At 35.7% G+C, this 25,884-nt stretch overlaps 1 long non-coding RNA gene across 2 annotated transcripts in view; it reads right to left on the reverse strand.

The window, feature by feature from the left end:
* LOC141566348 (uncharacterized) overlaps positions 1-17,547 on the reverse strand; it is a 49,527-nt gene extending 31,980 nt beyond the window's left edge. The window contains exons 1-2 of one of the 2 annotated variants that reach the window (XR_012489289.1): positions 17,371-17,547; positions 15,729-15,818 (exon numbers count right to left, since the gene is read on the reverse strand). This is a non-coding gene — a long non-coding RNA (uncharacterized LOC141566348). Of the gene's footprint in view, positions 1-15,728; positions 16,079-17,370 lie in introns of those variants that run through there. The other variant, XR_012489287.1, reaches the window with a different exon arrangement.
* Between the last annotated feature and the right edge of the window lie 8,337 nt (positions 17,548-25,884).

The following is a 25,884-nucleotide window of genomic DNA, read 5'->3' on the forward strand; positions in this document are numbered from 1 at the left end:
AGTTATTGGGTATAAATCTAGTATCTGTGTGGTAAAATCTCTGCATTTACCAAATAATAAATAGTTCGTGTTTAGTGCTTTTTTTTTTTTTACCAAGCAAAAGACAAATAAACATAACTGATGATTCATGACCAGACAGAAAATAAGCTTGTTTGCCTAGAAATTCTAGAGTCTAAATTTTCAAAAAATTTTATGCAGTCTCCAATCAGAAATGTCTTTGTACTGATCTACTTTGTACTGATCTTTGGTCAAAGTTAAATCGCTATAGAGAAGTCATTCTCTCCCATGCATGCCTGGAATTCAGATGGAACCTTCCCAGGTTGCATTAAAATTCTACCATCAGCCATGTATACATCTCATAAAATAATTTTATAGCTTCCCGTAGAGCTCATGCAGAATGTTTCATAGCACATAAACACTTCTACAAATAATTTCAGAATACATACTGGCAACTGTCACAACCATAGCTCCCATGTAAAGCCTATTCTATTACAGTTTATTATTTTTTTTTTCAGAAAGTCTTCTTATATGGAATCCAAAGTTAAGCTGTTTGTACTTTTACCTTCCAATAGCAAGGAATGACCGTGCAGCTGTTTAAACCAAGCAGCCTGCTTTCAAGGGAAGGCTTTCTCTAAAGGGCATCAAGCCAACCTTAAACAACAAAACCATCCCTGCAGGAATTGAATATAAATATGACAGTTAAATAAGGGCCAGATGCCCTAAAAACCTAAGATATTAAAAAGTCAGATCTCCTAAAGTCACTCTCTACTATTGAGGGATTTTTGAAAATTGCCTTTGTTTTCTTGAAAAGAATATTAAATATTGAAGTTGTCATACACCATGGAATTGTTGGCAATTGAAGTACACTTCAGACCAACAGATTTTGCAAGGACAAGAAAAAGCAAACTAACTAGTGCAGAATTCTTTCTTAAAAATAAGTATTGTACTTAAGGCAAAGCCACTTTCCAATCTCTTCAATTGACTCCTTATAACAAAGAGGGGTACTTAAGTAAATCAAATCAATATATTGATCATTTTGGACAATATATACCTCATTTCCCCAACAGTATCCCACCATCTCTGTACCAAAAAATGGGATATAGGTTTTATCATTAGTTCTTTGGAGTCAAGTTAGATCCTTGTATTATGCTATGGTGGTCATAGTATAGATTTTTCTCTTGGTTCTTTACTTCACACTGCATTAATCTATACAATTCTTCCCAAGATTTCCTAAATTCCTTGTTTGCTATTTCTCATTGCATAACAGTACTCCATTACAATCAGGTTTTGATGAATTTTTTTTTCAGCAATTGATGAATACCTACTTTGTTTTCATTTTTTGGTTAGAAGCTAAATCTGTAACAGCATCTCCAGAAAACATGTTAATATTCTTTTTTGTGCGTCTTAACCACCCAATGTTCTATAACAAGCATTTTTCAATAGAAAATATAAGAGTAGGAAAAAAGAAAGAATGAAAATGAAACAAATAAGTTTTCTTTTTTACATAACCTGTCAATTTTAGATTGAGTGATAGTCTTGATTCTCATCAAAATACCAATGAAATAATGAATCAACATTGAAATTTAATTTTGGTGTATTGATGATTCAAGAATAAAATATTTCCAGTGCCTGGAAGTACTAGAAAGTTTTGTAAATAGAAGCCTTTAAAAAAAAATCTGGACTAGCATGGTACAGTGAAAAGAATTCTGACTTTGGAATCAGAGAAAGTTAATTCAAATGCTAACTCTGCTACTTTCCCTGTAATCTAAAATAAGCTACTAATCTGTCTGAACCTAGTTTTCCCATCTGTAAAACGAAATAAGACTAGATGATAGATAAGGTTCCTTCTAATTCTAATTTTGTGATGTTCTGATTTCACTGGAGTAGGGAAGTCCAAATGTGGAAATTCCATTTACTATTGCAACAAAAACATCTAGTACTAGTAGTAATAATAATAAATAATATCATAATAAATAACAGTATTATTTACATGGGCAAGTAATAGTGACTCATCTTCCTGAGTTCAAATCCTTCTTCAGACACTGTATGACCCTGATCAAGTCTCTTCACACTGTGCCTCAGTTTCCTCACATATAAAATGGGCTGGAGAAGGAATTGGCAAATCACTTCAGTATCTCTGTCAATAAACTCCAAAAAGGGGTCATGAAGAGTTACATATGAGGGAAAACTGATTGAAAAACATCATTTATATAGCATTTTAAAGTTGCCAAAACACTATGTATGCTATTTCATTTGATCCTCAAAACAACCTTATGAAACAAGTGCTATTATCTCCATTTTATAGATGGTCAATTTATAAACTTTAAAGTAATACATAAAATGTTAACTGCTATGTAACTTATACCCTTAGAAAGAGTTGTCTGACTACACTGAGAGGTTAGGTAACCTGCACAGGTTCATACAGCCAATATAAATCAGAAACATGATTTGCATCCAGGTCTTTCAGACTCCAAAGCTGGTCTTCTATCCACTGTGCCCTGCCTCAATGCTTGTGCATGCACATTTTAATTTGATTTATTGTTTCTGCTGTATTGCCGGATCTCATAACATAATGGTTCAAAGAATATGGACACATACATCTGTAAATGTTAAAACTCATTAAAAAAAAAAAAAAAAAAAAAAAGTAAACTCTCTCTAGGGTAGAAATGGAAAAAAAAATTTTTTTTCTTTCCAAAGAAAGGATTTCTTTTAATGGCTCTGATTACCCTTGATCATCTTGTTCTATTCCGTTAAGGATATTTGAGCATATCATAAAACCACTGACGTCTTATTTTCATAAACGGTAAGGGTTCTCCTTAGGAACAGGAGCTGTATCCTTTGTTGATTTTGTATCAACCTCATCAGCAGAAGATTAGCCACTGAGTGATGAATAGTTTTGGCCACATCAGCTCTGGAGTACTTATTCTATCTGCTAAGGACATGATGGTCTGTGAGCTGGGAGGCAGTACCTATTCCAGTGATCACAAATAGTTTGAAATCATCTAGCATTGTGCTATACATACTAGATAACTCAAAAAGGAACTGGTACATAAAGGAGAACCTAGAAATTGTCATTAACTAATGATCAACTATTCAGAACAGAACAAGGCATGCATTTTCCTACGTAGCTGATGTGTTGATTTGTTTTCATGGCACTTTTTTTGGTTACAAGCGAGAGCTTTCAAACTGGGATGGTGAAAATATATCAGTGGGGGAAAGAACAATGATTTTTTTAAAATTATATATATATATATATATATATATATATATATATATATATATATATGTAAAGGGAGGTATACTAGCACCCTAAAAGATCCCATTTTCCTTAGCTAGGAACCAGAGAACTTCTTTATAGCCGTTCTCTAAGACAGCCATTCTCTTCTTATAGTAAATGACAGTGAAACTAGAATAATGGGAGGGAAAAAGGGGTGAGTGAAGCTGATGAGTAGAGGAAAAGAAAATGAAAGAAGCCTGACCCTCTCTTCTCTTTCCTTTCTCCAATCCATGGTGACTAATCTCTTAGTTTAACTCTTTGGATGTAATAATATTAAGACTTATTAATATTCCCCATTCCCTAGGAGTGTCTCCTGGTATCTGTCTACTTCATTTTGGAGGCAACAATAAGAGAGAGTTCAATGTCTCTTTATACTTGGCTGATGGTGGTCAGGTTTCCAGAGAAATTTATAAAAAGAATTTTTAAGTATTTGCCTTGTTTCTTAGAGATGTAAACAAGAAGAGAAAATTTAAAATTTATTCTGTAGAATAAGAGCTAGAGATGATTTTTATTCTTCATTCACTTGAAAACCTTACAAAAAACTATAGAATAATACTTTGGCCCATCTTCACACATCTCACTGGAGGGAATATATGGACTAGTTTTCTGCCATTTACTATCCATATAATCATGGGCAGGTCACTTAGCCTCACTGAATCCCAGTTACCTTATCTGTAAAATGGGGATATGCTAACAACAGCAAAAATCTGGAGGGGATAAGAGAAAGAAAAGTATCACTTAAAATATCTACAAAGTAAATAAAATACCTGAAGTCTGAGCTTAGTTTCTATTTACAGTATACACATTATATTTATACATTTTTTGCCTCATCTCTCACATCAGTAGGTGAGTTCCCCGAGGGAAGATCCTTTCTTTAAATCCCTAACACTCACATCTGTGTGGTACATAGTAAGTACTAAAATAAAATCTTGTTGATTACTATAGAGGAACCAAAGTACAGTCAGTGTTAGCACAAATACAATTACTATATATATATTTTTAAAGGACAAACTTAAATAATCAGAAGGATATTCAGTGTTCATGGTATGGTCATGCCAATATAATAAATATGGCAAAACTATAAAAATTAATTTACAAATGTAGTGCTCTGCCAATCAAACCATGAAGAGTAATATTTTTCACAGCCCATTACCATAATAACAGTCTTAATTGATGTGGAGTAGTAAAATATCTAGAATACAAAAGTAATAGTATTTAAGCTAAGTTACAAAGCAATAATCATTAAAATTATTTGGTACTGGTTAAAAATAGATAAGTATATCAATGAACAGGCTACACAAGATGAAATTAGAAACAATCAAACTCAATAATTCAATTTATCAAAATCCCAAAATATAAATTACCTAAAAGAACTTTCTCTTTGACAGCAATTGCTAAGGAAACTGGAAAGTAATCTGGAAGAAATTAGATTAATTTTTCACCCACCACAAGACCAACATTCTATACTAGATCCACAATAAATTCAAGATGGTTCTGTCACCTAAATATTAAATATCATATCATAAAAATAAGGAGAGAATAATAGAGACTTCTTACAGGTATGACTAGGAGAAAAATTCTTTTGTTTTTTCTAGGTTATATATAAATATTCATTTTTTACATATTTCCAAATGACTCATGTTGGGAGAGAAAAATCAGAATAAAAGGGAGAAACCATAAGAAAGAAAAAAAAATCAGAAGAACAAGAAAGGTGAAAATAGTCTACTTCTATTCACATTCAGTTATCATAGTTCTCTCTCTAGATGCAGATGGCATTTTCCATCCCAAGTTTATTGAGATTATCTTGGATTGTTGAATTGCTAAAAAGAGGTAATTCTATCACAGTTGATCATCACACAGTCTTGCTGTGTACATGGTTTTCCTACTTCCATTCACTTCACCTAGCATCAGTATATGTAGGTCTTTCCAGGCTTTTCTGAAATCATCCTGCTCATCATTTCTAATAAAACAATAATATTTCACCACATTTGTATATCATAACTTATTCAGTCATTCTGCAATTGATGGGCATCCCCTCAATTTCCAGTTCCTTACAACTACAAAAAGAGCTACTACAAATATTTTTGTACATGTAAGCCCTTTTCCCTCTTTTATGATCTTCTTGGGATACAAATCCAGGAGTAACACTGCTGCATCACCATTTTATAGCCTTTGAGCACAGTTTCAAATTGTTTTAAAAGATAGATTCTTAATCAGATAAGAAATAGACAATTATAAATGATAAAATAGATGATTTTGAATACATGAAATTGAAAAGCTTTTATACAAACAAAATGCAACTGATATTAGAACAGAAATAATTTGCTAGGGAAAAATCTTTGCATAAAATATTTCTGATAAAGTTCTAATATGCAAGTTAGATATATAGACTAACAAAAATACATAAGAATAAAAGATATTCCCCCAATGGAAAAGTGTTTAAAGGAGATTAACATTTTTCAAAAGAATAATCACAATGTTAACTATATAAGATATTCCAAATTCAAACAAATAACTCTGAAGTTTTCCTTAACTCAGCAAATTGGCAAAAAAATGACAACTCCCTCCCCCCAAAATGAAATAGCTAATATTTGGAGAGTTTGAAGAAAGACAGGCATCCGAATGTGCAGTTGGTGAATCTATGAATGGATCCAACCATTCTGGAAAGTAATTTAGAATTTTATGAAGAAAATGATTGAAATGTTTCTACCATTTACCCCAAAGATTCTACAACTAAGCATGTACCCTAAAGAGTTTGATGACCAGAAAAAAAAAACTATCATCAGATACACCACAAAAGTCACTACTGTGTATACCCTTAGACCCAGTGATACCTCTACTAGACATATTACTCCTAAGAGATGAACGATGAGGGAAAAGATTAATAAGTACAAAAATAGTCATAGCAGCATGATACACTGCAAAATATGAATGACCAAGTTTTCTGCCAAAGAAGATAACCGGGGAGAATGTCCAGAGATGATGTACCATCACTAGTTTTTTGATATATTGGTTAGTTGCGTTGAATGTGTGTTTTTTTCCTCTTTATTTATTTAATTTTTTTGTTATAAAGGATGGCTCTCTGGGAAAAGGAGAAGTGAGAGTCAATTAAGGAATGTTAAGTGATATTAAAAAAAATGAAAATATCAATAAAAATTCCTGAATTCAATTCCAATCAATGCAACACATTGTGTGACCCTAGGCAAATCACTTAATATCTCAGTGCCCCAAACAGCACTCTAAGACATTAAATATATGGTGGTAGAGTTCTGAAGTTATTCAAACATTCTGGAGAACAATTTGGAACTGTGCCCAAAGACCTATCAAACTCTGCATACCCTTTGATCTAGCAGTATGACTACTGGGTCTGTATCCCAAAGAGATCATAAAAGAGGAGAAATGACTCACATGTGCAAAAAAGGTTGAAGCAGCTTTTTTTATGTGTGTGGTGGCAAGGAATTAGAAATTTAGAGAATGCCGATCAATTGGGGAATGGCTGATTGTATTGTAATGGAATGGAATAATAATATGAATGTAATGGAATATTATTGTTCTATAATAAATGATGAGCAGATTGAAGCTTAAAAAAACTTACATGAACTGATGCCAAGTGAAGAGAGCAGAACCAGGAAAACATTGTATATGATAACAACAAGATTATGTACTGATCAACTATGACAGATTTAACTTTTCTTAGCAGTGCAGCAATTCAAGACAATTCTAATAGACTTGAGATGGAAAATGCCATCCCCTTATCCAAAAAGAGAACTATGGGGACTGAATTCAGATCAAGCATACTATTTTTGTCATTTTTTTGTTGTTTTTTTTCTTATGGTTTTTCATGTTTTAATATTTTTGTTTTCCCTAGTTTCATGTAAAACAATTTTTTTACATTTGTTTTTAAAACTTTGAGTTCCAGATTCTCTCTCTTCATTCCCACCCCCACCCACAGTGAGAAGGCAATATACATTTATACAAAACATTTCCATAAAATCATGTTACAAAAGAGAAAACAAAAGAACTCCCCCCAAAAAAAAAGTAAAAAAGGAGAAAGTATGCTTTGATTTATATTCAGACATAATCAGCATATGGATAGTGTTTTTCATAAGTACTTCAGAGTAATTTTGGATCATTGTATTGCTGAAAATAGTTTTTCATTGGTTCCCTTTATTCTGATTTTTCTTTCAGAACATGACTAATATGGAAATGTTAAAAATGATTGTACATGTATAACCTATATCAAATTACTTTGTCTTCTGTAGAGGGAAGATAAGGGGGGGAGGGAAAATTTTTGGAACTCAAAATCTTTCAAAAATGAGTGTTGAAAACTATCTTTATATTTAATAGTAAAAGTAAAATACTATTAAGGGGGGAAAGGCAATAAATGTGGTAGCAAAGGATGTGATGATCTTCCTGGGCAGAGTAGTTCCTCACTGAGATATTCTCTATAATGAAGAAGTCTCATATTAAATAGGAGAATTAATTAGTGCTGGCATTAATGGGCATCATCCATTATAGGAGTGTGCAAGGAATAAAGCATCTATCTGCAATACTGCCAGACCTGTTCCAGATGGCCTTAGGACTGTTTTAACTCTCATCAATATCTTTGATCATGAATATTCCTATATCTTTGGTAAGCTTAGTAAAAGCATCATTAGGATGATGATTGTAGTCTTTGATTTGAGTCAAATCTAAAAACTGAGGCCCCTCAGAGATAATTCAGATTGCATCAAAATCAAATACACCAATATAAAGTAAACAGACTCCAGTCATCTTTGAATGCATCAAGTGTTAGTAGATCAGGTAAGGAGGAACTCAGAGGCTAGTAAAATTTCGTTGGTATCAGAGTATCCTGGCCACTTTTCCATGTCTGGTGCAATGGGCCATTCGATGCCTGAGGGTTCAAATAAACAATCTATTTAATAAAAACATTCATATGCCCCCAGGTAAAAACAGTTCCCAAAGCAGTAAAAAGCAGTCCAGGAAAGTAAGAGCCTGTAAAAGCCACTACTAAGGAAATTAAAAGCAGTTGGCAAGGAGGTTCCCTGGGGTCTCAAGAACTCTCCACCAAAGTCCTAAAAACCACCTTTATATCCTTCTTGCCCAAAGGGACCACAGCTGGGTTTCAGAGCAATCCAACGGAGTCAAAGTTAACTTAAAATGTCCAAGTCCTGCTCCATAGTTTCTTTGCTCACAACAGTTCCAGCTGGTGTCATGGGAGGGTGAGTATTAACTTATACCTCCCTAGTTCCATCAGTATCCTGGTCCATAACACAGGAACCACTAGTCATTGTAGCTTTCTCTCTTTCATCTAGTTTAACTATTAATCCTATTTTGGATTCTTGTACAATTTAGGGGAAAAGGTCCCACAATATTGATGTTGCAAAAAATGTTTTTAAATAAATAAAAATAAAAATATATTGATGTTATCTTAGATTGTCTACTTCTCCCCCCCCACCCCAAGAAGAATTTAAGTTATGTTGGAACAAGGCAGTAATTTGTCCATCTCCTCACTCCCTGGATGATGATGTCATTGAGGTGACCAACAAGAAATGGACAGTGTGATCATACCCACTTCTCCCTGGTGAGTACAGGGATGGCACTGAGGATCCAGAATTGGAATGCTCATTATTTGGATTCCATTTTGGAAGAGGTGAATCACATTTGCAACATTCGAAGTCTTTTTAAAAATCCACCTTAAAAAATATCCCACCTGAGTTTGCACAGGTTGTGCAATAAATTTTAGAATCTATTTTTAATATGTTATTTTGGATATGACTAACCAACATGTAACCGAAACATTGAGTGATTCAGCGTTGTAATAAAAAAGATATGTACTTATAAAGCAATGTTTACTGTTTAAAGGAATAAAACTGGTATCAATGAAATTATGGCAATACTAGAAGTAGTTTGTTTTTTTTGTTTGTTTGTTTGTTTTTTAAGAAATGTAAGTAGAAGCTTTGGATTTAAAGTCAAGAGGTCTGGGTTTTAATCTTGGTTCTGCCACTTACTACCCATAAAACCTCAGACACACATCAAATTTTCTCTCTGAGCTTCAGTTTCCTCATTTGTAAAATAAGATAATTAGAGCAACTCTAAATTCTTCCAATTCTAAATTGATGATTATATGATCTATAAACAATCTACACTTTAGATCATCTAGTCAGACTTCTCATTTTTTAAATGGAGAAACTGAGATTTAGAGGGGAAAGATGAGTTGCCCAGGAACTTAGTGGCAGAGTTAAGATTCAAAATTTGTCCCAATTTCCAAAAAGTAAATTTATAGCCAAAAGACTTCTCAGAAGAGTTATCTAGTGCAGAATATTCAGAAATTTTTTTCTCTAGCCAATATTGCATCCAAAATTCCTGTTTCAATCGTTATTGTGTTTTATGTTGCAGTTGATTGTCACTGGGGACTCCAGATTCCAGTGGGCAAATTGGGCTGTTCCCAATAACTCCATGCTATGTAGCTTAGATTTAATATTGTTTTTTTCTTCAACATAAAATATCACCTTGATTTTTTTTAAAACTTAAGTCTTGTAATGAGAAAAATTTATGGCATTTTTAACATTAGGAAGTTTAGTTTTTCCCAAAGTTTTATTACTCTGAATATTTGAAACATTTCAATCCCAGACAATAAATATTACTGATTATTGTTTTCATATGGATAGGATATTTCTTCTTGTTTTTCTTGTTCTACTTTTACCAGTAAATGACATCCCCAAATTTATAGACACTAAAAACAAAATCACTCAGCTTTCCCTGAATTATTATAACATAGAAACAGAACAAAGAATGGACAAGACATAGTAGTTTAATTAAATTGAGGTAGTGTTGGTTTTTGGATTTCAAAACTTAATTTGTTCAAGTATTAAAAAAAAAACTTTTAAATAAACTTACAGAGATAGCTTTTATATTTTTTTATATAATTTTAAGACTGTGCTAGAACCTGAGAATGTAAATTTAGATGGGACAGAGGTCCTGTCCTCAGAGAGTTTACAGTCTAATGTCAGAAAGGGGAAATACAACATGTATTCAGATCATTATGATTCAAAGTAGAAAATTCTAGAGACAAAGTAGAGCCAAGAAAAATGCTGTGAGAAATTTTGGGGGTTTAAGGAGAAGAATAAGGGTTTCTTTCAGCTTCTTCATCAGTAAAATGATTCATCATAGCACCTACTCCAAGAGTAATTGTGAAGTTCAAATGAGATAATATATTTAGAGCACTTACAAAATCTAAAATGTTGTAGATATTAACTATTGTTATTATCCTTCAAGGAAGGATTGATGGAAGAATTTAAATGAAATCTTAATTGGCTTATGAAAGCAGGAAAGACTCTAGGAACATAGGATTTAAAACTTTAAGAGATTGTAGAAATTCTCTCTTCTGAATCCTTTATATATATATATATATAGAAGAGTAATTAAAAGAATGCAATGGGTGGCAAGTAGGAAACACTATATTTCCAGATTCAGGGCTTTTCCCCCCAGAGCTGCCATGAGGGAAGAAGCAGGTGAAGACTACTCCAAGATTGGATGATATTGTGGACAATGGAATGGAGATGGGTCCAGGGTAAGATAACGTGGGGAGGGGAAAGAGGGGAAAAAAAAGTTTAGATCAGCCATAGCATGAATATATAAAAACAAGCAGTAAAGCTGAAACTAGAGAATGAAGTGAGAGAGCCTGTGGAATTTAAGGATGGTGTTTAAACTTTTTGTTGTTCAGTCGAGTGCAACTCTTCATAGACCCCATTCGGAACTTTCTTGGCAGAGATGCTGGAGCAGTTTGCCATTTTCTTTTCCTGCTCATTTTATAGATGAGAAAACTGAGGCAAACTTAGTTAAATTACTTGTCCAGGACCACACAACTAGTAGTGTCAGAAACCAGATTTGAACTCAGGAAGATGAGTCTCCCCTGGCTGCCCAAACTACCCACTGTGCACCCAGCTTCCTCTGGGAGCTATAGAACACCAAGGAGTATAATAAGAGTAAAGTGATACTCTATCATCACCCAAAAAAATTCTAATATACCTTCCGACCGGTATATACAAAGTGGAGAGAAGTGGGCTCGGGCTTAGAAAATGCATATGGCAAAAGGGTAATTCATAGTTTCTGGAAAGACTTTTGATGGAGTCCTTAAGAGGTTCTCTTTAGGTTTAATATAGCTTTTATACCAGGATCTTTAGAGTCTATAGTTCTGAAGATAGCTGTTAGTACAAGAGCCTCTGGATTCAGAGGACTAAGCTCATTCAGAGAACCACCTTCACCATGAGGCTGTCTGGTTCCAGCTCTGGACCTCTTCTATATAGGAACATTGGCTCTGCACTCCATCTTTTTTTTTTTTTAATTTAATTTTGTTTTTCTGGGTTTATACTCATATATTCATTTTTTAAACATATTTTCATATGACCCAGGTGAAGAGAAGGAAAAAAAAAAAAAAAAAAAACAGAACAAAAGGGAAAAATCATGAGAAAGAAAAAAAAAGAGAAAAAAATGTGAAAATAGCGTGTATTGATCCACATTCAGTCTCTATAGGTCTCTCTCTGGATGCAGATTGCATTTTCCATACACAGTTTTGTTGAGATTGCCTCGGATCACTGAATTCCTTAGAAGAACCAAGAAGAACCAAAAACCAAGAACCAACTATGATATAATCTTGCTGTTTTTGCACTCCATCTTGACCTTTGAGGCAAATCACTTGCCTTCTCTCAAAAGTAGAGACTTGTCCCCAAAAGTCCAACATCCCATAATTTGGGGGCACATTACCAGTCTCCATGCCAGCCATGTGTATCTAGGAAAGATCAGCTCAACGGAAGTCAGACCTTCTAGAAATGCCTTTCTGCAGAGATGTGCATGTTTTTTAAGGGACCCTAGTCAAAACTTTTTTTTTTTTTAATAGTGCTTTAATGATGGGTTTGGGATATTGTGTTATTTGTCCTACCTTTTTTAGAAACTCAAAAATAGCTCTACTTTTGGGTCCAACTGTGTGCTTCTCCAGTCAGTAAACACTGATTTTTGTTTCCCCTGCCTAGCCTGGAGTACACCCAGTCAACTCAACACTTCCTGTTTACTTCCTTGTGCTGGATTCTAAAAGCTGACAGTGATACTCTAGAAATAGGTTTTTCTCCATTTCCATCAGTCAGCTGCTTTTTGAGCCAGGTGACTAACTTGGCAGTCCCTGGAATGGTGGAAAAAATAATGCCAACTAAATTTGTTGCTTGTCAATAGGTGGGTAAAATTGTTGGTAAACAGAAAGGATGTTCACTTCTGTTAAAAATGACTTTTAACACTGATATGTTGCCAGACTTTCGCCTTGGAAATTTCAGATGGTTTTTCAAACTCTGCTTAAAGTTGTCAAGTTGGAGACAAGATCACACAGTGATGGGCAGTGACCTTTTTTCCTTGAAAATGCACCAGTATCCATAATAGAAAGCATGTTACACCTGCTTCTGATAGGGGGAAACTGAGATAGATGGGAGTAAGTGACTGATAACTTCCCCCAAGAGCTCTCCCTAGATATTTAGCCAAATATAGATGCCTCTGGAGTTATCAAAACCTCTCTCTTAAAAGGCAAATATACCTTTAGTGATAAATTGGCTCTATAAATCATTCACATTTTATTGTGAAATGCTTGAATTAGCCAATGTCTACAGCCCCTGGAAGAAGGGGCAGCTGAATCCCAGGAGACTTGGTGGACCCCTATCTTTGACCATGCTGGCATGTCAGTCTAAGGCAGGATGAGGGAAAGCAAACAACCACAGCAGATGAAGGAAATAGGTTTGAATCAAAAAGTGGATTCTCATATGCACCCTCTGACTTGGAATCCCTCCTTTAACAACTGTCTTTCTTTCTTAGACTCTGGGATTTTGCTTTAGAGCTAGACCCCTACCTTGTTTTTGGTTTATATTTATTGTTTTCCCAATATGGAAACACCACTTTCCCTTTACCTAAAGAGAAAGAATAAACACAAAGGAGGGCAAACTACTCAGACACCAGAAATAAACAAAGCAGGGATTGGGGGTGGGGAGCAGAGAAAAGGAAGTGGGGAAAAAGACTAAGTCCAAAGTAAAATAGACTTTGTCCTCAAGCAACTTGCATTCTGCCCGGGGAAATAACATAGACATAGATAAGTAGATGCAACACAGATAACAAAATAAAGATAAGATTGTTTCAGAAGATCAAGCTGACTTTAGAAGTTGGAAGACTTCTGGTATATGAAAATATAGACAAAATAAATGCAAAATAAAACTGTGGGGGCTGGGGGCAGTGGTAATGAATCAAGAAAGGTGTCAGGCTCCATGACCTGGACTTTGAAGGGAGCTGGGGAAAAGGAAGTGATAATTCAGGACTATATGATCCAGGTAAATCATTTAACTTCTCAAGACTCCCAGGCAACTCTTTCTTTTTTTAAAAATAGCATTTTATTTTTCCAAATATATGCAAAGAATAGTGTTCAACATTCACCTTTGTAAAACCTTGTGTTCCAAATTTTTCTCCCTGTCACAAGTCTAAATGAATAATTAGCACTGGGGTTTCCTATACCAATGAAATCCCAAGTTAGGGTCAAAAATATTCATTAACATAAAGTCCAATGCCTTATTCTCAAGACTTTTACCTCTACCTGGCTTGTAAACATTAAACATTTGTAGCAGTCTACCAATGCTCCCAGAAGTACCAGTGCTATTTTCAGCATCATTTTTTTGGCAAAGCAGAAGCTGGCAGTTGGGCACTGGGAGGAAAGGAGAATGCTATAGAAGCTTAATGAGAAGACTGAATGATTCTTTGAAAATGTGATTGTGATTCTCTGGCTTATTAATTGGTGATGAAACTGGAAACTCTAGATTCTCTCATTTAACAGCATGTCTTCAGAGAGAAACCAGAAGAAAGATAGAAAGGCATCTTAAGTGTGGTTTATGTGCTCAGACTCCCTGTGGGGTTGCATATGTCATTGAATAGGGTAAGCTGTGCACCCACCATTTGCCATCTTTTGTGAGACTGTCATGGGAGTAGATATTATTATCATCGCCATGTGTTTCTTATCACAATCACTCTTCCCACCAAATTTACTTTTTTTTTTTTTTTTTTTTGCATTCATTAACCCTATCCTCCTTATAGAGGAGATGTTGTTTCTATTGTTATTTTTTCCCTTGCTGTAATCTCTATTTATAAGATTATCCAAATCTGTTTATATCCACAAGGAAAATACACTAATTCTATAATTTTCTTTATAAAACATTAAGTAAAGAATGGATGTGAAGATGTTTGGGAGAAAGAGTAAGTATTTTTCTTTTGTCATTTTCATTTCAGAATCATCAAAAAGTCAGTCTTAGCCAAGAAGAACATTCTCCCTGTCCTATCTTCAGTGAGCATAAGTTCTGATTATACATCGGGTTCCTTAGTTTGAGCTAGCAGACAAGACTAGAAAGAGATCAGGGTCAGCTTAACAAAACCTGTCACTAGGCAAGTTGATCCATTCAGGACATCTTATCAGCAAAGAACAGATTAGAACAGATTAGGGAATTAATTTCAATAATTTGCAAGAGAGCAGGAAAAGTTTCAGGAACATTGTAAGTGAAGTTCCAGAAAAAACTGTTGCTTCCATGACTGAAATCTCTTGTTCAAGAAATTCCAGTTGGTATGAACCAAACTGAAATTGTTTCAGGACTGCTGTGGTGGAAGATACTTCCCTATCCATGATTATAATGCCTGAGCCCCACTGGAATGCTTTTTTATCTACACAAAACCAGTCATTCTACAAATCTACAAAACCAGGCATTAATTAATTCTTAAATATAAAACATTTGTATAATAATAAGGCAAAAGCAAGTATAGCCACAGTCAAGATGAAGTAGCAAATGCAGGGAAGTTATGACAAATATATAAAGAGCATACTAAAAAGGAGAGACATTACCTTGCTGAATTCCATATTCCATATAAAGAAAGCTGAGCACGGCAGAATCAACACTTTTGATTTGTAGAGCAAGAGAAAACTTTTGAGAGTCCCTTGGACAGCAAGGAGTAAATAATAAAGAAATTAATTCGTGCTGTTTAGTAGAATGACAAATACTGAAATTGAAGCTTACATACTTGGCTTATAATGAAAAGACAGGAATCACTGGAAAAGACCCTAATGTTGGGAAAGAGTAACGGCAAAAGATAAAGGGAATGACAGAGGATGAGATGAACAGATAATATAATGGAAACAAAGAATATGAGCTTAGAGAGACTTCAGGAGGTAATAGAGGATAGAAGGACCTAGCCAGATATGGTTCATGGGTTCATAAAGAGTCAGACAGAACTGAACCACTGAACAACAACAGGAATAATCAATGCATAACAGCCCACATATAAATATTAATTACACTCTCCTACCAGGATATACAATACCTGAAGGGAATAATATTAGACACATTTTTATAGAAATCTATCAGGAAAACACAAAGTCACAAACCTGAGCTGTAGACCTTGATGACCTTGAAAAGTGTGTCCCATTCAAAGTTTCTTTTCTTCTAACTACTTCCCTTCTGATCCTCAGACTTTTCTGCTGGGGAAAATCACACAGTCTTCACTGACAAGATCTTTTAACCACCTTGAAAAGTCACTATTTATTATAAGCATAAAAATTCTTAAGTCAAAGGGCAATACAGATAAGTCCAACTAGTTATCTATTTCCTTAATAGGATACAGCATCACCTCCCTGATGTTATGGTCTTCTTTGAGAATGAAGAATATAAACAAAGGATAATTAGGGTAAACCAGCTAAAAATTTTGTATTTTCTCCATTTTCCCCTACCATATTCCCAATTCTACTGAAAACTGTAGCAGAATTCCTCTATCCTCCCAATTAGAAGGCTTTTATTTTCCAGCCAAACAACAGCTTTCCAAGTACAGAAGCTAAAGCTTTCTGTGGTGACTACTCCTGATAGATAGCATCTTCTCACTCAGTTCCTAGTACCTTTTTTAACTGTTTTGCTTTTACTCCTATTTGGTTATAAAACATCTGGTTTTTTCCAGTGCTTTTAATGGCTTAAATGCGGCTCTTAATTGAGTTCCTGAATATGTTTGATATTTTTGATATATGTTTGATAAATGTTTATTAATTGTTTCATCAACTCAAAGTCTCCATTATGTGGTAAAATACTTAAATCTAACTTTCTGTAAATTATGAAACTTAAGTATTTAATAATCCCAGAGTCTTCAAATAGTTATTTTTTATGAAGTTCTCCTCCAGGCAATTGGGGTTAAGAGACTTGCCCAGGGTCACATAGTTAGGAAGTGTTACGTGTCTGAGGCCAGATTTGAACTCAGGTCCTTCTAACTTCAGGTCTGGTGCTCCATCCACTACACCACCTAACTGCCTTATCTTTATGAGTTTTAAGCGAAAACTCTAAGAACAATAACGTGCAAATGATTTGGGGGACCATAATATCTTGTAGCCTCAGTCATTTGTCTGTCCTCAAATAGATATTTGGTCCACTCGATCTGTCTTACATTGAACAACAACCAAAAAAACTTATTTCTTTCCAACTGATTCATATCAGTCTCTCTTTTTTTTTTTTAATGAACGATTGTTCTTTTTCTGCCCCCCTCTCAGTCACCAAGCTATCCACATTCAAAAGGGGAAGTGATTTTTAATCCTTTTGCAGGTTGATGTAATCCTTTTCTTTATACAAAAATCAATTTTCTTCCCCCACAGTCCATTTTCTGTTCTTTTCAATAAACATCCTATTCACGTATGAAAAGGACCATACTTTTCTCAGAGGAAAGCACAATTTTATTCCAGATCCTGAATGTAATTTGAAAAAGCTCTTAGCAAAATGATGGCATAGGGGAGGGAAAGAGTATAATTTGGTTGAAATGACAAAGTCTCACAACCGAGTTGTGAAGAGGGTAGGAGGGTTTTAAGTGAAGCAGCCCTAGAGAAGATGAAATCAACTTCAGAAAAAGCTCTATCATCCCTGATTCCTCTGCCCAGACCTCTCAGCCTTCTGAGGCAAGATGCAATTATGGGGGGAGTGCTAACATTACAAGTTGCTCTAAACACTATTCAGTAAGGAATAGTCCATGAAAATGAACCCCGGGCGGTTAGGAACCTTGTTGCTTTGCAGAAACCATAAGGTTTGCATCCAAGAATGTGTTGCCTGTTTGAGGGCTGCCTTTCTTCTCTGAGATGGGTGCCAGTGGCATGCATCTCAAATGAGCATTTGTCTCTTGCAGTAGAGTCTGTGGCTGGGGCATATCTAATCAGGTTTAGCAGTCATGCATCCCCAGCTGTCAGCTCTCTCCAAATCAGAATATTATCTGCAACCACACATGTCTAAAATATAAGGTTGGGGCTTAGCGTTTTGGATCTTGAACTTTTGAGTGACCTTTCTGTGGTGGACTCTGGTTTTCCCTTTTCCTACATGCCTATATACAACAGTAGCAAAGATGATGCAGGGATTAAAACAGCTAATTGTGGATTTACAACATGGCCAGCTAGCCTCCAATCAGCTTCAAGTGGCCGTGTTGCGTGCTTTCTAGTGGTCTTTGCCTGGGTTTTTGGTTGTGTGTTTTGTGCGAACCTCCCTGCATGTTCTTCCCTCCCCCAGCCCCCCATTCTTTCTTATCTGAAAGCTATGATAAGACTCACTCCATGAAGGTTAGCTCCTAGGACAGTGGAGTTGATCATAAGGCCATGGATTAATATTTTCCACGCAATTTGAGTCATAATATTAGGAAGGCCATGTGGTACAATAGAAACACCCCTGACTATGGAGTCAGTGACCTGGGTTCAGGTTATACTTCTGATACTTACCATTTGCTCGAGCTTGCAAAAATCATTTAGCTAGCATGGGACTTGGTACTCTTCTCTGTAAAATGGGGGAGTAAAACTAGTTGGGCTCTGAGTGCTCTTTTACCTCTGAATCTAGCATCACATGAACCAGGAATAAGCAATAATCTCTGGATCCATACTGCCTTGTGATCCTGGGTCTCTTAATTCTTAAACCATCAGCCAAATCTAAGACTAAATTGTTTAATAATTATAGCTATGAATTAGTAGAGAAAAATTGGGAGACGAAAGGGGGATAAAAAGAAGAGGATGAAGAAGTAGGAAGAAGCTCGACATTCAAAATAAGTCAAATAAGCTTTTTAAAGCTGTTAATTATCTGGACTTGGATGGTCTTTTTAAAATAATAGCTTTTTATTTTCATAATACACACAAAGATAGTTTTCAACATTCACCTTTGCAAAACCTTGTTTCAAATTTTCTCCCTCTTTTCCACCCACCTGCTCCCCTACATAGCAAGTAATCCAAAACATTAAGCACAAGCAATTCTTCTATACATAATTCTACATGCTGCATAAAAAAAATCAAATGAAAAACGGGAAAAATGAGAAAGAAAAAAAAGGCAAGCAAACAACACCAAATGATCCAAATTCAGTCCCATAGTCCTCTGTCTGGATTCAGATGGTTCTCTTCATCACAAGTCTAATAGAATTGGCCTGGATCACTTCACTGTTGAAAAGAACCATGTTTGTATGGTCTCGTACTTTTACTCTCCTCTATGTACACCATGATCCAGCTACACTAACTACATGGTGTTCCTCATGTATGATATTCTATCTCCTGCCACCATATTTTTTCCCTGCCTGAGAGTCCTATGCCTATGTTGCTCTGCCCCCTCAGATCTACCTCTTCATTCCCTTATTCAAGAATCTCAGTGCAAGTCTTACTTTCTCCAGGACACCTTTCCCTGTCCCTACAGCTACCTTCTCTGAGATTACCTTCTGTCTACTCTGAATATATCTTTTTATTTAAACCTTGCCATCTGAAGACTCATCTTCATGAGTTCAAATCCAGTCTCAGATGCTTACTAGTTGTGGGACCCCAGGAAAGTCACTTCACCCTCTTCGCCTCGGTTTCCTTATCTATAAAATGAGCTGGAGAAGGAAATGACAGCACTTCAATGTCTTTGCCAAAAAAAATCCCAAGTGGGGTCATTAGTGTTAGATCAAATAACAGCAACATGTGAAGTTTAACTCTTTGGTGGAGGAGCCTATTTTTCACTTTCTTTGTATTCCCAACACTTAGCACAATCCTTGGCATGGAATGAATACTTAATAAATGTTCATTGATTATTAAATGGCTGATGGTACAGAGATGCCTGAGCCTGGAGTCAAGAAGACCTAAGTTCAAATCTAGACTCAAACTGTGTAACCAGAACCATTAGTTCTGTCTGCCTCAGTTTCCTTGACTGTAAAAGGGGACGAAATTATCACCTACCCCTCAGGGTTATTGTTGTGAGAATTGAATGAGGGTTTGGTTTCTATAGAATTACAAAACTTAAAAACCTTAAATTAGAGAAATGAAGAGAGAAATGAAACTGAAAACTAAGAAATGAAACCATAAATTAAAATAAAAAATGCTATGAGATGTAATCAGGAGTAGGGATTCAGATTCACATGGGAATTAGGCACTCTAGACAGGCTGTAACCCAGTCAATAGACAATCAGAAGAAGGATTTGCAATTGGGTGTTTCAGGAAAAAAACACACATGTCTACTGATTCTAAATGTGCCTACTAGCTTAGACACTTGTTCTTGCAAGAATGTAAAATAAAATTTTTTCCTGAATTCACCTAGAAGTCAGTGAAGTTCTTGGTGAGGCATGTTATCTCTTACATTGTGTGCTTTAAATGAGATAATAATTGTAAATTGTTTAGCATAGTTACCTCCCTCCACCCCCTTCCCCCCCCCCCCCCCCCGCCCCATATACTGAACCACACTGACTTCAAGAATGAACCCTGCCTAATTCTATGGACTAGAAATGACCTGTATACTTCCAAGATCATTCTCATCCCTCCTCGTCTCTATACACTAAAGGATCACAGTGGGCTTCAAATTAAGAATGAAAGGAATGTTTTTGGTTTTGCTTCTAAATGTAAAATAAGCATAAAAGTGTAATTTCCTGCTATTGGGAGGGCAAAGTCCACATAAAAAGAATATTTGGAAAAATATAAAAGGAAAATCTGCCTATCAATTGCTAACCTAAGTTTACTCAGCAAATTGCATTTCCATTTTGTGGAGCAAGTGAATATTATAATAATGAAAGGGGAGAAATGGCTACCAAATACCAGGCTGTTCTATAGAGGACAGCAAAAGAAAAATTGGTTCTCTTCTATATGCATGCTATACCTCCTCCCCACCTCCCTCATCCCCACTCCCATCCCCATCCTTCCCAAAAATGTAAGTTCTTGAGGGCAGAGAATGCTTTTTTTGTTTAATGGGTTGGTTTTATTTTTGACTTGGTCTCTGCATTCCCCCCACCTAGCACCATTCCTGGCAGGTAGCAGAAATAATAATGATAATTACTTATATGATTATAAATATATTATAATTTATATAATGCTTTATGCTTTGCAAAATATTTTACATATGTTAACTCATTTTATCTTTTCAGCAACCCTGGTCAATAGGTACATTTTTAGTCAACAAAAGCAGAAAAAGTACATGTTAGTGTTGCTTTCCGGTGTGTCCACTTTTTTGTAACCTCTTTTAAGGTTTTCATGTCAAAAACACCGGAGCCATTTGGCATTTCCAATGGAATTCAGTTACTTGCTTAGGGTCACACTGCTATAAATAACCTTTGAACAAAGGTTAAGATGATTCTAATAAAGATATATTCCAATGCAGAAGACCAAAGGCAACAGAGAATTCTTGTAATTGTGAAATCTTGGTGAATGAGTCACTCTGATGCTGCCTGAAGCAGAAGCAGAGAAAAATGTCAACACTTTACTTTGGTCATCCATCTTTTTTCATTTCTAGATAAAAATATCTAGTTTCTTCTCTGCTTGGGATGGTCGGTTTCTCGTCGGCACAAGAAACGGTACAAATGTTCTAGAAAAGAGCATTCTTTTCTAGAGGATTCACTTCAAAGACTCTTTAAGGCTGCAGGTTGACTTTCTCTGCAAATGGAAAGGTCATGTTTCTCCACCCAGTCATCTAAGAAGCAGCAGCATAGGGTAAGAAATCCTGGAGCAGTTTGGTATGAGGGAAATAGTTTGAAGTTTAGCCTTCAAAGATTAAAATACTGGAAACCATCTATATATTCACCGTATTCCACATTCCTAGTATTTCACCTCTGCAAAATGGGGGGGGGGGAGGATGTTTTCTTTATTATTAATATAAAAAAATTTCAGTGAGCAAAAATCTACCTTCTTCCATCCTCTCAGTTCCCCAATTGAGAAAGAAAGAAAACAAAATCTCTTTGGCAAACATGTATAATTAATCAAAATGAATTGCTTCATTGGCCAGGTCTCCCTTCCTATTCCCAAGAATGTCTAAGTTTGCATTTTGAGTCATTCTCTCCATCGGGGGTGGGCATTTTTCATCCTTAGTGCTCTGGAATTGTATTTGGTTCATTACATTAATCAAAGTTGTAAAATCTTTCAAATTTGGCTTTATAATTGTTACAAATATATAAATTGTTTCCCTGGTTCTGTTCACTGCACATCAGTTTGCATCAGTCTTCCCAGGTTTCTCTGCAATCATCCCATTCATCATTTCTTACAAAACAATATTATTTCATCCCATTCCTACCCCACAACTTGTTTAGGTATCTCCAGTGGGTGGATACTGCATCAATTTCTCTGAACACTCTCCACCTTATCAATGTCCTTTTTAACCAGAACAGTACCTCATATTCCATCTGTGGTCTGATAAGGACAGAAAGAGAAGATCATCATGTTCTTATTTCTGGAAACTGTGTCTCTCCAGGAAGTTTCGGATTGCCTTAGCTTTCTTGGTTTCCTTATCATATTGTTGACTCATGCCGAGTTTGCAATGCACAAAAATCCCAGGACCTTTTTCAAACTGCTGTCTAACCATCCTTATTATTTTGTGAGCTAAATGAATCCCCAAATTATCTCTATTATTTAACTTTTTCATTTTATTAAATTTAACCGATATCTTTTTGAACCCAGATTCTTTCATCCACAGTTTTAGTTCTCCCTCTTCATGTCATTTGTTCACTTGCAAAAACGAAGGGTGACCAAGAACAACAACAATGTGTTCTGACCGGGGCAGAGAACAATGCAGTCTCAGAAGCAATGGAAAGATGAGCTATTACTATTAATGTTATTGTTATTTTTGTTCATCATAATTTGATGATATTCAGATAGAAATGGTCCTGAGATGGGTTGCTTTCTGACTTATATTATACCATTACCATTTTGTGTTTAATGGCCTATGGACAATTGCAAAGATGAATAAAATGATTGCTTTTTCTAATTCAGTAAGAGTGTTGGAATGGAACTTCATCTTCCATTGGCTCATTGAAAGAGAGTCCAGTAGAAAAAAGAATGACAGATTATATTTTGTTGCCATGTGGTATTGATTTCTTCCACCAGGTCTTTATATTTGAAGCATTTTTTCCTTCCACATAGATTGGAAGTTTTGAATATTCGATATGACCAAATGAAAGTGTAAAGGAAAAATGATTGAAACTTAGGCAAACAGGAAGTTAAGAAGGAAAATTGTGAAAGGAAGGAAACAAGCTTTGCTATCGTTCTTCCTATGTGCTAGGCACTTAAGAAACATTATCCCATGTGATCTTCACAAAAACCCTCCGAGGTAGCTGCTATTATTATTTCCAATTTACAAGTGAGGAAACTGAGGCAGAATTGTAAACCTCTTAACACAGTGTCTGGCTTAGAGTAAGTATAGTATATAAATGTTAGCTATTATTAATTATTATTAAGTGACTTACCCCAAGTCACATTGCTCATAAGAATCTAAAACTCAATTTGAACAGATCTGTCTAACTTCAGGAGTCCAGCCTTCTTATCTACTAAATGAGCTAAAGAAAGACTTCCTAGAGACATCGTTGAAATGGGCTGTAAAGATCACTAGAGAAAGCTGATTTTTCAATTCAATTCAATAAGCATTTAAGAAAAGCCAGGTATGTTCAGACCACTATCCTAAGTTCTGAGGGATATGCATAAGTGAACAAGAATATGGTTTCTGCCCTCCCAGAGTTTACAATTTAATTGCACTGATATTTTATGGTATTTCTTGGTTTTGCAACTTTAAAGATGTGAAGGGGGCAGGTCTGGACATAGATTACAACCTGTTCTCTCTAGAACTGCATCTCCCAGAATCCTGCAGAAATTTCCATTGAGCTCAATTAGAAAAGAAAATAGAAATCTTATGGAAGAACAAAATGCAAGCTAGGATACCTGGGGGATAGAGTGACAGGCCTGGAGTCATGAAGACCTGAGTTCAAATCCAATTGCAGATACTTACTAGCTGTGTGAGCCCGGACAAGTCACTTCACCTGTTTGCTTCAGTTTCTTCATCTGTAAGATGAGCTGGAGAAGGAAATGACAAACCACTCCAGTGTCTTTGCCAAAAATACTCCAAATGGGGTCATAAGAGCTGGACATGAATGAATAGCAGGAACAGCAAATATAAAATACTTCTAATAAAAATTTTTAAAAAGTTACTATGGAGAGCATGGTATAGTAAGAAGAGCCCAAGCTTTGGAATCAGAAGAGATTTTGCCTTCAGCAATGTTTAGCTACTCTGATCAGTTGGGATAATGAATGCAATCATTTTGCAAACTTTAACCTATTATATATATATATATATATATATATATATATGTATATATATATATATATATATAATACATATATATATATATGTGTGTGTGTGTGTGTGTCTGTGTGTGTGTGTGTGTGTGTGTGTGTGTGTGTGTGTATACCTGTAGTTATTGTTGCTGCTTATAGGGTTCTCCAGTTCCCACGCCAAAGGGAAACAATAATTCTCTTTATAACCTTCTTAGGTTTTTATGCCAATACTATTCCCTGAATGCTCTTGATTTGCAGTCTCATTTAAAAAGGTTCGTTGGGCCCAATCCTGGGCACTAATCTAAGTTTTTGCAATGAGGGATTTAATACATGCTGTTCCCATTGAGGCACAGAAGTGGCAAGGCCTCCCAGAGTGGCTGACCACTCCCATTACACCCAGCTCTCACTGGAAGATGTATGGTGGGAAAGTAGCATCGGGGGAGCATCTAATTTCTGCTTTGGGTAATGGGTGGTGAAAGATAATCTTTACTTGCTTTGACATCTTAATATTTAACATACATTTTATTTAGAGTAACTCAATCATCAGCAAATATGCATTAAATGGGAGGGGAAAAGAAGAGAATAAGTACACCTACTATGTGCCAAGCATTTTTACAATTTGATCTTCATATCAACACTGAGAGATAGGTACTATCATTATCCCCATTTTACAGGGGAAGAAACTGAGGCAATCAGAAGTTAAGTGACTTACACAGGTAGTCATTTCAGACTCTGTGTAACCCTATTTGGGATTTTCTTGGCAAAGATACAGGGATGGTTTGCCATTTCCAATCGTTAAGTGGTCAAAGGATATGACCAGGCAATTTTCTGATAAAGAAATCAAAACAAATCAATTCTGACAAAGTAATCAAAAAAAGTCATGTGAAAAATGCTCTAAATCATTATTGATTAGAGAAATGAAGATTGATACCTATCAGATTGACTAAAATGTTTGAAGAAGTGTTGGAAAATATATGGAAAAATTGGGACATTAATTCACTGTTAGTGGAACTGTGAACTGATCCAACCATTTTGGAGAACAAATGAAATTATGCCCCAAAAGTTACTAAAGTGCTATACCCTTTGACCCAGCAAAGCCAGGACTATGTCTATTTCCTTCTCCAGCTTGATTTACAGATAGGAAACTGAGGGTAAAGCGATGCCCAGGGTCACACAACTACTGTCTGAGGCCAAATTGGAACTTCCTGAATCGGGCCTTCCTGAGATGGCACTCTGCCCAATGGGCCACTTAGTTGTCTCTCAGATGGCAGTGGCAGCTGTCCTTTGCTTTACGATGATGTTGGATAATTCCTCCTGGCTTTTTAGTGAAGGGAGAGTCACTGGATGTGGGTACTTATAAGCTAACTATGTGAGTACTATAGACCTTGATATTTCCAAAAGAGACCCCAGGGGCTGCATAAGAAATCCATTTGTGACACTCCGATTTCTTCTGGTCCCTGTGCTGAAATGTTCCACATTTAGAAGAAATCATAAGAAATTTCCCCACCAAAAGGTTTCTTCTCATGGCAGGATAGTAACAACAGGTCTCAACAGCATCGAATGCAATTTCTGATAGATGGAGCGACTGCCCAACTGGATGGACTGACTAAATGTGTGGGGTTTTCCCCTCGGGACCAGTCTAGATGTTTAAGAGAACTCATTACCAGATGAGTTCCACAACAATCCATGAAGACCACCTAATAAGGCAAGAAGAGGTATGAATTGCGTTTTTAAAAGGATCATAGATTATAGAACTAGACTAGAACTAAAGGGGACCTCAGAGGGACCAGACCAGAGAAGTGAAGTTACTTGTCCAAGATCACACAGCTAGTAAGCTGGAAGAACCAGAATTCAGATTCAGGTTCTAAACTTTCACATTCAACACTTTCAATTACAACTTATTACAATTATAATTTGAAGTTACAAATTCCTCAAGTATTGAAATGAGTAAGTATAAGTTAGTGGAAATGGAAAAGATCAAATCAAACTCATTCAA

This window comes from Sminthopsis crassicaudata, chromosome 4, assembly GCF_048593235.1.
Source record: "Sminthopsis crassicaudata isolate SCR6 chromosome 4, ASM4859323v1, whole genome shotgun sequence".
In the NCBI taxonomy this organism is placed as follows: domain Eukaryota; kingdom Metazoa; phylum Chordata; class Mammalia; order Dasyuromorphia; family Dasyuridae; genus Sminthopsis; species Sminthopsis crassicaudata.